Genomic DNA, 10068 nt, shown 5'->3' on the forward strand with positions numbered 1-10068 from the left:
ATAAATGCAAGTTAGTCAAATGCAAAATTATAAGATTGTTTACATGGCATAGATGGAAAGTATACCTCAAATTCTGAAGACTAAATGTTGTATCTGTAAAATTATAAGTAATAAGAACCATGTAAATTTCAAAATTTAGAAACAAAACCCTTTGAAGTCATTTTGTTTTCAAATTATATAGAAAACGGCAAGAAAATTGTAGTTAATCAGAAATGCCTTAGAAATATATAAATTACACTGCTATGACTTAATGTATCATGGATTACTTATTTCTGAAAAAAACATTCTTATGAAAAATATGCTTAATGAAACAATATAACAAAAAACGATAATATTCCTTTCCTTGTGAAGTATTCTTGTAGGCATTTTCTCATAATCTAACAATTTAAGAACTATTCTAAGTTATTTTTTGATTTTTAATATGATTCATATTACATTCACTTTCAAATAATTATAATGTCCTAAATTTTATGAGAAATATTTTTAAAAATTAATATAAAACAGAGGTTTAATTTTTTTTGTCTTAATATAAATCATCTTAAAAGCAATATGTTCGAGTTTTATTTTACCATTAGTTTTTCCACAACTCGTGCTGCATATTCATTGGATTGCTTGCAAAAAGAGGCTACCTATTTGTCAGGAATATATCTCTGTGTTTTTCACTTAATTAAGAGGAAAAAATGTTTTATCCTTGCAAAAATATATAAGACATTTAGAATGTTGCTGTTTATAGCATGTGAAAGATACTTAAGTAATCATGATATGGTTTGGCTGTATCCCTACCCAAATCTCATTTTGTTTTTGTTGTTGTTGTTGTTATTTTATTTATAATTTACTTTTACTATACTTTAATTTCTGGGATACATGTGCAGAACGTGCAGGTTTGTTACATAGGTATACACGTGCCATGGTGGTTTGCTGCACCCATCAACCTGTCACCTACATTAGGTATTTCTCCTAATGCTATCCCTCCTCTATTCTACCATCCTGTGACAGGCCCTGGTGTGTGATATTCCCCTTCCTGTGTCCATGTGTTCTCATTGTTCAACTGCCACTTATGAGTGAGAATATACAGTGTTTGGTTTTCTGTTCTTGTGTTAGTTTGCTGAGAATGATGGTTTCCAGCTTCATCCATGTCCCTGCAAAGGACATGAACTCCTCCTTTGTTATGGCTGCATAGTATTCCATGGTGTATGTGTGTCACATTTTCTTTATCCAGTCTATCATTGATGGGCATTTGGGTTGGTTCCAAGTCTTTGCTATTGTGAGCAGTGCTGCCATAAACATATGTGTGCATATGTCTTTATAGTAGAATGATTTATAATCCTTTGGGTATATACCCAGTACTGGGATTGCTGGGTCAAATGGTATTTCTGGTTCTAGATCTTTGAGGAATCACCACACTGTCTTCCACAATGGTTGAACTAGTTTACACTCCCACCAACAGTGTGAAAGCATTCTTATTTCTCCACATCCTCTCCAGCATCTATTGTTTCCTAACTTTTTTACTTGCATGAGATGGTATCTCATTGTGGTTTTGATTTGCATTTCTCTAATGACCAGTGATGATGAGCTTTTTTTCATATGCCAAATCTCATTTTGAATTCCCACATGTTGTAGGAGGGGCCCGGGGGGAGGTAATTGAATCATGGGGTGGGTCTTTGCCCACTGTTCGTGTGATAGTGAATAAGTCTCAAGAGATCTGATGGTTTAAAATGGGAGTTACCCTGCACAAGTGCTCTCTTTGCCTGCTGCCATCCATGTAAGACCTGACTTTCTCCTCCTTGCCTTCTACCATGATTGTGAGGCCTCCCCAGCCATATGAAACTGTTAAATCTAGTAAACCTCTTTCTTCTTGGGTACGTCTTCATGCAATTACAACATCTGCTATCTCTTGTATGTCTTTATCAGCAGTGTGAAAATGGACTAATACAAATCCTCTTTACTTTCTATCTTTTCCCAGTTTCTCCATCACATTTAGTGATTTGGTTTGGCTCTGTGTTCCCAACTAAATCTCATCTCGGAGCTCCCATAATTCCCACGTGTTGTGGGAGGGACCCGGTGGGAGATTATTTAGTTATGTGGTCGGGTTTTCCCTTGCTCTTCTCATGATAGTGAATGGGTCTCATGAGATCTGATGGTTTTAAAACAGGAGTTTCTCTGCACAAGCTCTCTCCTTTTGCCTGCTGCCATCCATGTTAGATGAGACTTGCTCCTCCTTGCCTTACACCATGATTGTGAGGCCTCCCCAGCCATGTGGAACTGTAAGTTCAGTAAACCTCTTTCTTTTGTAAATTGCCCGTCTCAAGTATGTCTTTATTTATTTATTTATTTATTTTATTTTATTTTTTAGAAGGAGTCTCGCTGTGTCACCCAGACTTGAGTGAAGTAGCTCGATCTCAGGATCTCTGATCACTGCAAGCTCCACCTCCTGGGTTCAAGCCATTCTCCTGCCTCAGCCTCCCAAGTAGCTGGGACTACAGGTGCCCGCCACCACACCTGGCTATTTTTATATATATATATTTTAGTAGAGATGGGGTTTCACCGTATTAGCCAGGATGGTCTCGATCTCCTCACCTTGTGATCCACCCACCTCGGCCTCACAAAGTGCTGGATTACAGGCATGAGTCACGGTGCCCAGCCTCGAGTATGTCTTTATTAGCAATGTGAAAATGGACTAATACATTTACTATGGCCTGATTTTCTTACCTGAAACAATTTATTGTTCTGTTCAGTTTAAAACCAATTTTCTCACAAATGATCATGATGGCAAGTGGTCTCCATACTGACCCACAGATATATCTTTATCATTATTTTACATTCTCATCTGAGCTTCGTTCAAAGTCTGTATATATTGACTTTTCCATAAACAGAGTGTTCACCTTTAGCTATTGATTTAAAACCCTGACATCAAACTATTTTTTAGAGCTCAAAAATGTAAAACATATGTAGTTATTTGTACTTTAAGTCCTCTTTCCTTCCAGCTTATCCTTTACTAATTGATAGAGTTCATTGCAACAAAAAAGCCAATTTTAAAAGTGGAAATCATGCAGTTTAGAAAATTTAAAAGTTTGCTAGAACCTGAGACTTGTCAATTGATTTTAAAGTATATTGTTAATATTTTTTAAAGTATAGGTTTTGCTTCTGATTTCAGTAAAAGAGCTATTTTGAAAATATATTGAAAACAAAATTTTGCAAATCTTCACGATACAATAAAATGAATACTATTAGAAATTAAATTGATTAGAAAGTGGATAATTGAGAGAAGTCAGGTTGCCCTTTGACATTTTATTTTTCATCTCGAAGTTTGCTATAAGGTGTGCAAGCTAAATAGTTACAGATAATAAATGAATAGAAAAAGAGGCAATAGTGTATAAAGAGCTGGAAATGGTATTTAGTTAGGTAACCAACAGACCTCTGATATTCCACTCATGTCTGGTGGCTTCACATTTATTATTATGGAAGTAGGAATTATTATGTCAAGCATCTCTGATTCAGTCTCCATGAAAAGGAAGAGAAACAAAAGATCACAATAATACTTGTTCAGTCTTTGTAGGAAGGAACTTATTAAGAAAATCATGTTGTATTTTCAAAGTACTACACTGATATGTTTTATGTTCTCTGATAAAGGCAGCAAAGCACAAGTTCTCTGTCTGATCCCAAGGTCCAGGTGGACCAACAGCCCATTCTGCAGAGACCAGAGCTGGGGGAAGAACTTCCTCAGACCCCGGAAGATGTGGAACACTGGCTTAGATACACAGGGCCCCCCAAGTATGGTTTTGTGTCTTAAGATACCAGTTTACTTTAAATAAGAGCAACAGGCTTCTAGGCTGTCCTCTGTTGTCCAGTGAGACAGAGGACACTGGAGAGAGTGCTGAGTGTCCTGAGAGAGGCTACTGAGCAGGTGCTTGAAGGTCCTTTCAGCCTGGCTCAGCGGGGAGTTGGGGTGTCCGCTTGAGAAAGGAGGCACAGGGTTTGGGTGAGACGCAGAAGTCGTCAGAACTGCCCAGGTTTTTTGAAAACTGAGTGCCCAATGACTTACCAAATTTACATGACTTGAGTGTTGAACCCAATTAATGTCTATGTGTCACCTTTCCTAGTTCTAATCTTGAGACCTTGGGGTCAAGGGGAAGGTGGAAGAAAATTGGGGGCAGAATTTTTTTAAAAAATGTATTTTCCATGACTTACAGGAGCAGAGTTTGCAGTGGTTACATATAAAAGCATACTCCACAGATGTAAAATGTATTAATGGAATTTTATTGTGTGTAAGCTCATTCTCCTAAATTATGCATTTAGAAGATACTAGAAATATGTGAGATAACATATTAGTACAAAATTAACTACAATCTGTTCCTTTCTTTACATCTACTTAGAATAATAAGGCTTTAACCATAAACATTTAAATTTTGTATTATTCAGTTAATCTATATAATTTCTTGTTTCTGTTGTTTAGAAAACAAAATGTGTTCACTACTTTTGTAAAGGTACTCACGAGCTCCTTTAAATGGTGCCAAAATTCACTCAAGATGAAAACCTCAGAGTTATTCTTAGATTATATTTTTATTACATCCCTTACCAAATTGATCAGCATATTATCTCTACTTTCACATACATCTCAAATCTTCCCAGGTATCATAAGTTAAGGGTAACATGAGGCCATTCCTAGCATATTTTACTTAAGATTTTCAAACTCAGAAATTAAATCTTTGTTTTAACTGCTTTAAAAAATAAATATGCCTCATTAAAATAAGGACACTGTAATTGTCTAGAAGAGAATGTAATATGAATCATATTGGAAATCTAGAAATTATCCATCTTATTGTCAAAATTACCATAATTTCTCCCACCAACTACAATAGTAACTTTATAACTCTTCTCATTGCTACCAATTTCACCCACCTCCTTTCTCTTGCTCCAAAGTATTCTCTAGAGCAGAGCTCCAATGATATAGAAAATAATAATAATCTCTATGCATTTGTTAAAACCCACAGAACTGTACATAACAAAGAGTGAACTTTACTATATGCAGATTTTACAAAATGAACCAGGATATTGGAGAATCTCCAGAGGAAATGCAGGCTGTGAAAAATAAATCTTACTGCATTACTAATGCACAGCATAATCTCACCAAAAGGGGTTGGGAAAGAGGAGCTAATTTAAGTCACTTTGGAAAGGAGAATTTTCACCGAATACTGGGAGGTTAAAAATAAAAGAATGGTACATAAGGACCATTTTTCAGCAGTTAATTTGGTTCTTACATGGTTAAGGGTTAATTCTGAAGCTATATAAATACTGGAACTGAACAAATAAATAAATTGGAGCTAACATAATGAGAGCTAGGTTTTGCACTGGGAGAGAAAGTTACACATATTTTAAAAACCTACAGTATATCCTGTGCTGCTGGGTCAGGGTCAGAAATATTAATTTGAATTGATGTTTATTCTGATATAGAAACAATAAATAACTATAAGTATAGATATGTGTACATACATGGGATAATACAAACACACACACACACACACACACACACACATATATTCATATATCCTAGCTCAGTCTACAGAGATGACCTAGAAACAGTGACAGTCCAGTAGCAGTGAGAAAAGCTAGTGTACACTTATCTTAATTTCTAAATGCAATTTTCTAATTAAAGGAATCTGGGATTCCATGGAAAAATGGATTCCAGGGATGTGGCTTGAAAAATGTAAGATAAATTTATGGCATGTGGTAGTGATAGAAAATAAGAAAAAAAAAAGATGAGGCCATGTCCAAGGGACACAGGAGCCAACTTGAAAGCTCCCAATAGCTAAATCTGGAACAGTTTAAGCAACAGTGTAAATAAAAATAATCTCAGACTAGAACTGAAATAATAAAGTACATATTTTTGAGTCTATATGGATATAAATAACTTATTAGATAATAAATGATTTATTAGATAAATCAATAGAGAAGATATGAATCTTCCTTAGAGAAGAATTCTAAATGATAAATTTAGAAGAAATGTAGAAATAGAAAATCATGATTAGAAGAGTACAGTAATAATTGCCACAGGCAACATCCACAGGTGGATGCTACTCAACCTATCACCTCATAAATAATTATTAAATACTGTGTGGCTATAAAATATTCAGAAATGTTTATACTCTTCCTCTACGAGGTGGGGCTGAATTTTATTTCTTTTTAGCATGGACTGGACTAAGTGGCTTGCTTCTAACAACTAGTGTATGGAAAGTGGCGAGGGATATTTCTTTGATATTCTTTCCCAAAATAAATAATTCCAGTGTAATCATGATACATTCGTCCCACCATGTAATTTATAAAGCAAGGAGATTTAATTGGCTCATCATTCTGCTGGCTGTACAAGAAACATAGCAGCTTCTCCTTTGTGGGAGGGAGACCTGAGGAAGCTTCCAATCATGGTGGAAGGCAAAGGAGGAGCAGTCGTCTTACTATACACCTTTACAAGGCCAGATCTCACGAAAACTCACTATGACAAGTACAGCACCAAGGGAACAGTGCTAAACCATTCATGAGAAACCATCCCCATGATCAAATCACCTCTCACAAGGCCTCACCTACAACATTAGAGATTACAATTCAACATGAGATTTGGGTAGAGGCACATATCCAAACTATATCACACAAGAAAACATTAGACAAACCCAACTCAGGAACATTTTACAAGACATCTGAACAGTCGTGAACAGCAGGGAAGAAAAATAAACTGTCACAGATTAGAAAAGACTTGGAGACATGGTGATATGGTATCTTGAATTGAAAAGTTAAATAGAAAAGGAGATAAGTAGAAAAACTGATGAATTCTGAAAAATCATTTAACAGTAATGGAGCAGTGTTTCTTAGTTTTCATTCAAGGTAACATGGTGATGTAAAATGTTATTAGGGGAAACCAGGTGAAGAATATATGCAAACTTTCGGAATCACCTTGATCACTTTTAAGTGGATCAAATATTGTAAATAAAAAGTTAAAATAATAATGATGTTAACAGTAATAGTCATTATTGTTTTCATTACAATGTTTCCTGCAGAAACCTTGCTGTAGTGTCCTGCCACAATCACAGTGACTTCCAAGCTTTCCATATAGACCCTTGGTTGGCAGAACTGATCTCCTTCCCTTCCTACCTCACTTGCTCACTCTATCTGAGTTGCAAGGATTTTTTTGCTGTGTATTCCAGGCTTAAAGCTTTTAAAATTCCTGTTTTTGAATAAAAATTATCTTCTGAGTACCTTGCCTCATGAAAACATATATATATTTCCTTTCCTATTCCTTCAACCTACTTTCAATTCTCTTTTAAGTGAAAAAAATTATAAAACCAATCAACTGAATTTTAACATTCACTTAGATATTTTATTATATTGATATTAAATTATCCTTCCTAACTTCTCATTTGCATACAAACCTAGAATATAATGGATCTAATGAAAATATATTGTTTTCAATTATAAAGTTAAGAAATAAGTGTCTAGTGATGGCTTACAAAACAAATTAGTTCAAAATATAATTGAGTTGATTACATATTCATTTTGTTACAACTTTTTAAAAAATATACTCACCTGGATGATTTAAAATAGATGCTTTATGGATGAAAGCTAGCTCCGTCTACTAGGGGCTCTTTATTTTATAGATAAAGCAGAAGATGCCAAAATGGTTTGTGACAAGGATGGATAATATAGCATAGGCAACCTATAGGAGTCTCAGGACTTATATTTAGCTTCCTAGATTGTCAAGCTAGTTTACTATTTACAGTTCCCACAGCTTAAAACAAAATAGAGTCAGGGGGATCTTCCTTATAAAAGAAAACTATTTGTTCCACAGATTTTGCATTTTGGGTCTATGGAATTAGTGAAAAACTAAAAGTCATAGTCACACGCAAAGTGGTAAGACTAATCTATGTCAGAAACAATTTTATTGAGATAAATGGGTATAAAAATTTCTAAAGCAGAGATGTTTCACTAAAATAAGTTGTTTCCCTCCATGAAGAACACTTAAGAGTATTCATGAAATATTAGAAATGGTAAAGCTGATAACTAAGTATGAAGGGAAAAAGCTATGTACTGCATATTGATTGAACACAGAAGCAATGACTCCGTCTTTCGAACATTAATAACTTCTTAAATTGCACATTAAAATCCCATCTCATGAATTTATTATTTAAAACTCCAGTAAATTTAATGTTATCTCTAAGGCAACTATTATAGAGACTTAATGGATTTCTTAATTAGGATATAGTATAAATGGTTATAGAACGCTAATTAAAATGGAGGGTTTGAGAAGCAGCCACAAATATGAATGCAATTTATTCCTGCGAGACGGTAGAAATTGATCTACTGAGAGTGCGAATGAGCCTTTTGTATTACTAAAACTTCATAAGGAATTTGATCCATAGTTCCATGTATATTCATGTTCATTATTCATGAATAGCAATATGTTTTCCATAGAAGGAATTAAGTATGTATTGCCTGCCTGACTCCCTCCACATCCATCACCAGGTGCCGATCTATAGAGAAGGACAATATTACTTTTATGCCATTCTTCCCTTAGATAATTAGCCAGCAGCACGTCTGCCTGGGGTTTACATCTCCTGTGAAGTTTGGTTTTATAATTGGATTGTATGTAATTATGCAGCAGAAATGAAAATACATATTCTATGAGAGTGGGCCACATTTTGTTGAACTATGTCTAGGAATTTATTTCATAGATGGCTATTATTGACTACAGATTTCATTATTAATAATCCACGTGCATTAATGTTTATCTGGATAAGAATTTGGTAAAATATGTTCTTATCTATAAAAAAGTTGATGTGTTGAAACTATGTTGATTTTGAAATTAAGAGTATATTATTTGGCATTGCATAATTAATATAATTCCACTCAAAAATATCTACAGATATTTTATATTATTTATGTTTATATATATATTCCTTAGTTTTAGAATTTCTTATAGATAGCAATTTTATATTTTTTACTGGTCTCTGTATGGAGAAAATACATTGTTCTGTATAAAAGCAAATCATTTTCATAGAGTTGAAACAGAAAATGAAATTGATCATAGAACTTTGGAACTATCTTACAAAACTGAAGACCAGAAAATGCCACTTAGGCTTCATATGCACTGGCATCTGGAACAGGGGAACTTTTAGGGACGTGGGAGACCTTCTTTGCCTGAATTCCTGTAATAGTAACTTGCATGGGTTGACACCTCTGCTTTTCTGTATGAATCTACTTCATTTCTCTCTTTCTCTGAACTGAATTTTACCTCTTTGGTATTCCTATAGAAAACACATCCACTTCAGTATTCCAGATTTCTCAAGTCCTCAGTTCAAGTAAACCAAGACCTCAATTCAAGTAAACCAAAATGATTAAAATTAATCATTTTCCAATGCAAAATCTGGCAAAAGAATTTGATTGGCCTAATTTGGGTCAGTGTTCCTTCTTGGTACAGTCAACCACAGTCTGGTGTTTGGATCTTATAATATAAATGGGTAAGTCTTTGTCCATTCTTTGAGTAGGGTGGTATAAAACACACAGAGAATGCATTAACTATTTCTTGTAAATTAAAATGTTAATATACTTAGGTTTATAAGAATCAACTCTTCAATGTTTAGTTGGCATAATTGACTTTAAAGAGTACAAGCAAGATAAAATTTTTGTCACTTACATTAAACAAATATATAATATTAGTGTATTATGTATTCCATAATATCTTACTGGAGTTGTTTATGATTGAGTCTAGATTTGTTTTTAAATGCAGCCTAGCATCAACACCATAACATTTTAAAATGTTAATGTATTCTCAGAGTTGATAGAGAATATATGATAATTCCTAAAGCATTGCCAGTTTATCTCCTATTTCTAAACAGATATCAGTATCACCTTTTAATCTCTAATAAAAGTGTTATCATCAAGGCCTTTGGCTGTTAAACAAAGGATTTTAAAATAATCTATCAAAGGGCCTAAGCCCTTAAGACATTTCTAAACTATATGTTTAAAAAACAGAATAGTTTCAATATCCTTAGGATTCTAATTAAAATAAAATAATAATATATT

Source organism: Rhinopithecus bieti, unplaced genomic scaffold (genome assembly GCF_001698545.2).
Source record: "Rhinopithecus bieti isolate Rb0 unplaced genomic scaffold, ASM169854v2 scaffold_28121, whole genome shotgun sequence".
In the NCBI taxonomy this organism is placed as follows: Eukaryota; Metazoa; Chordata; class Mammalia; order Primates; family Cercopithecidae; genus Rhinopithecus; species Rhinopithecus bieti.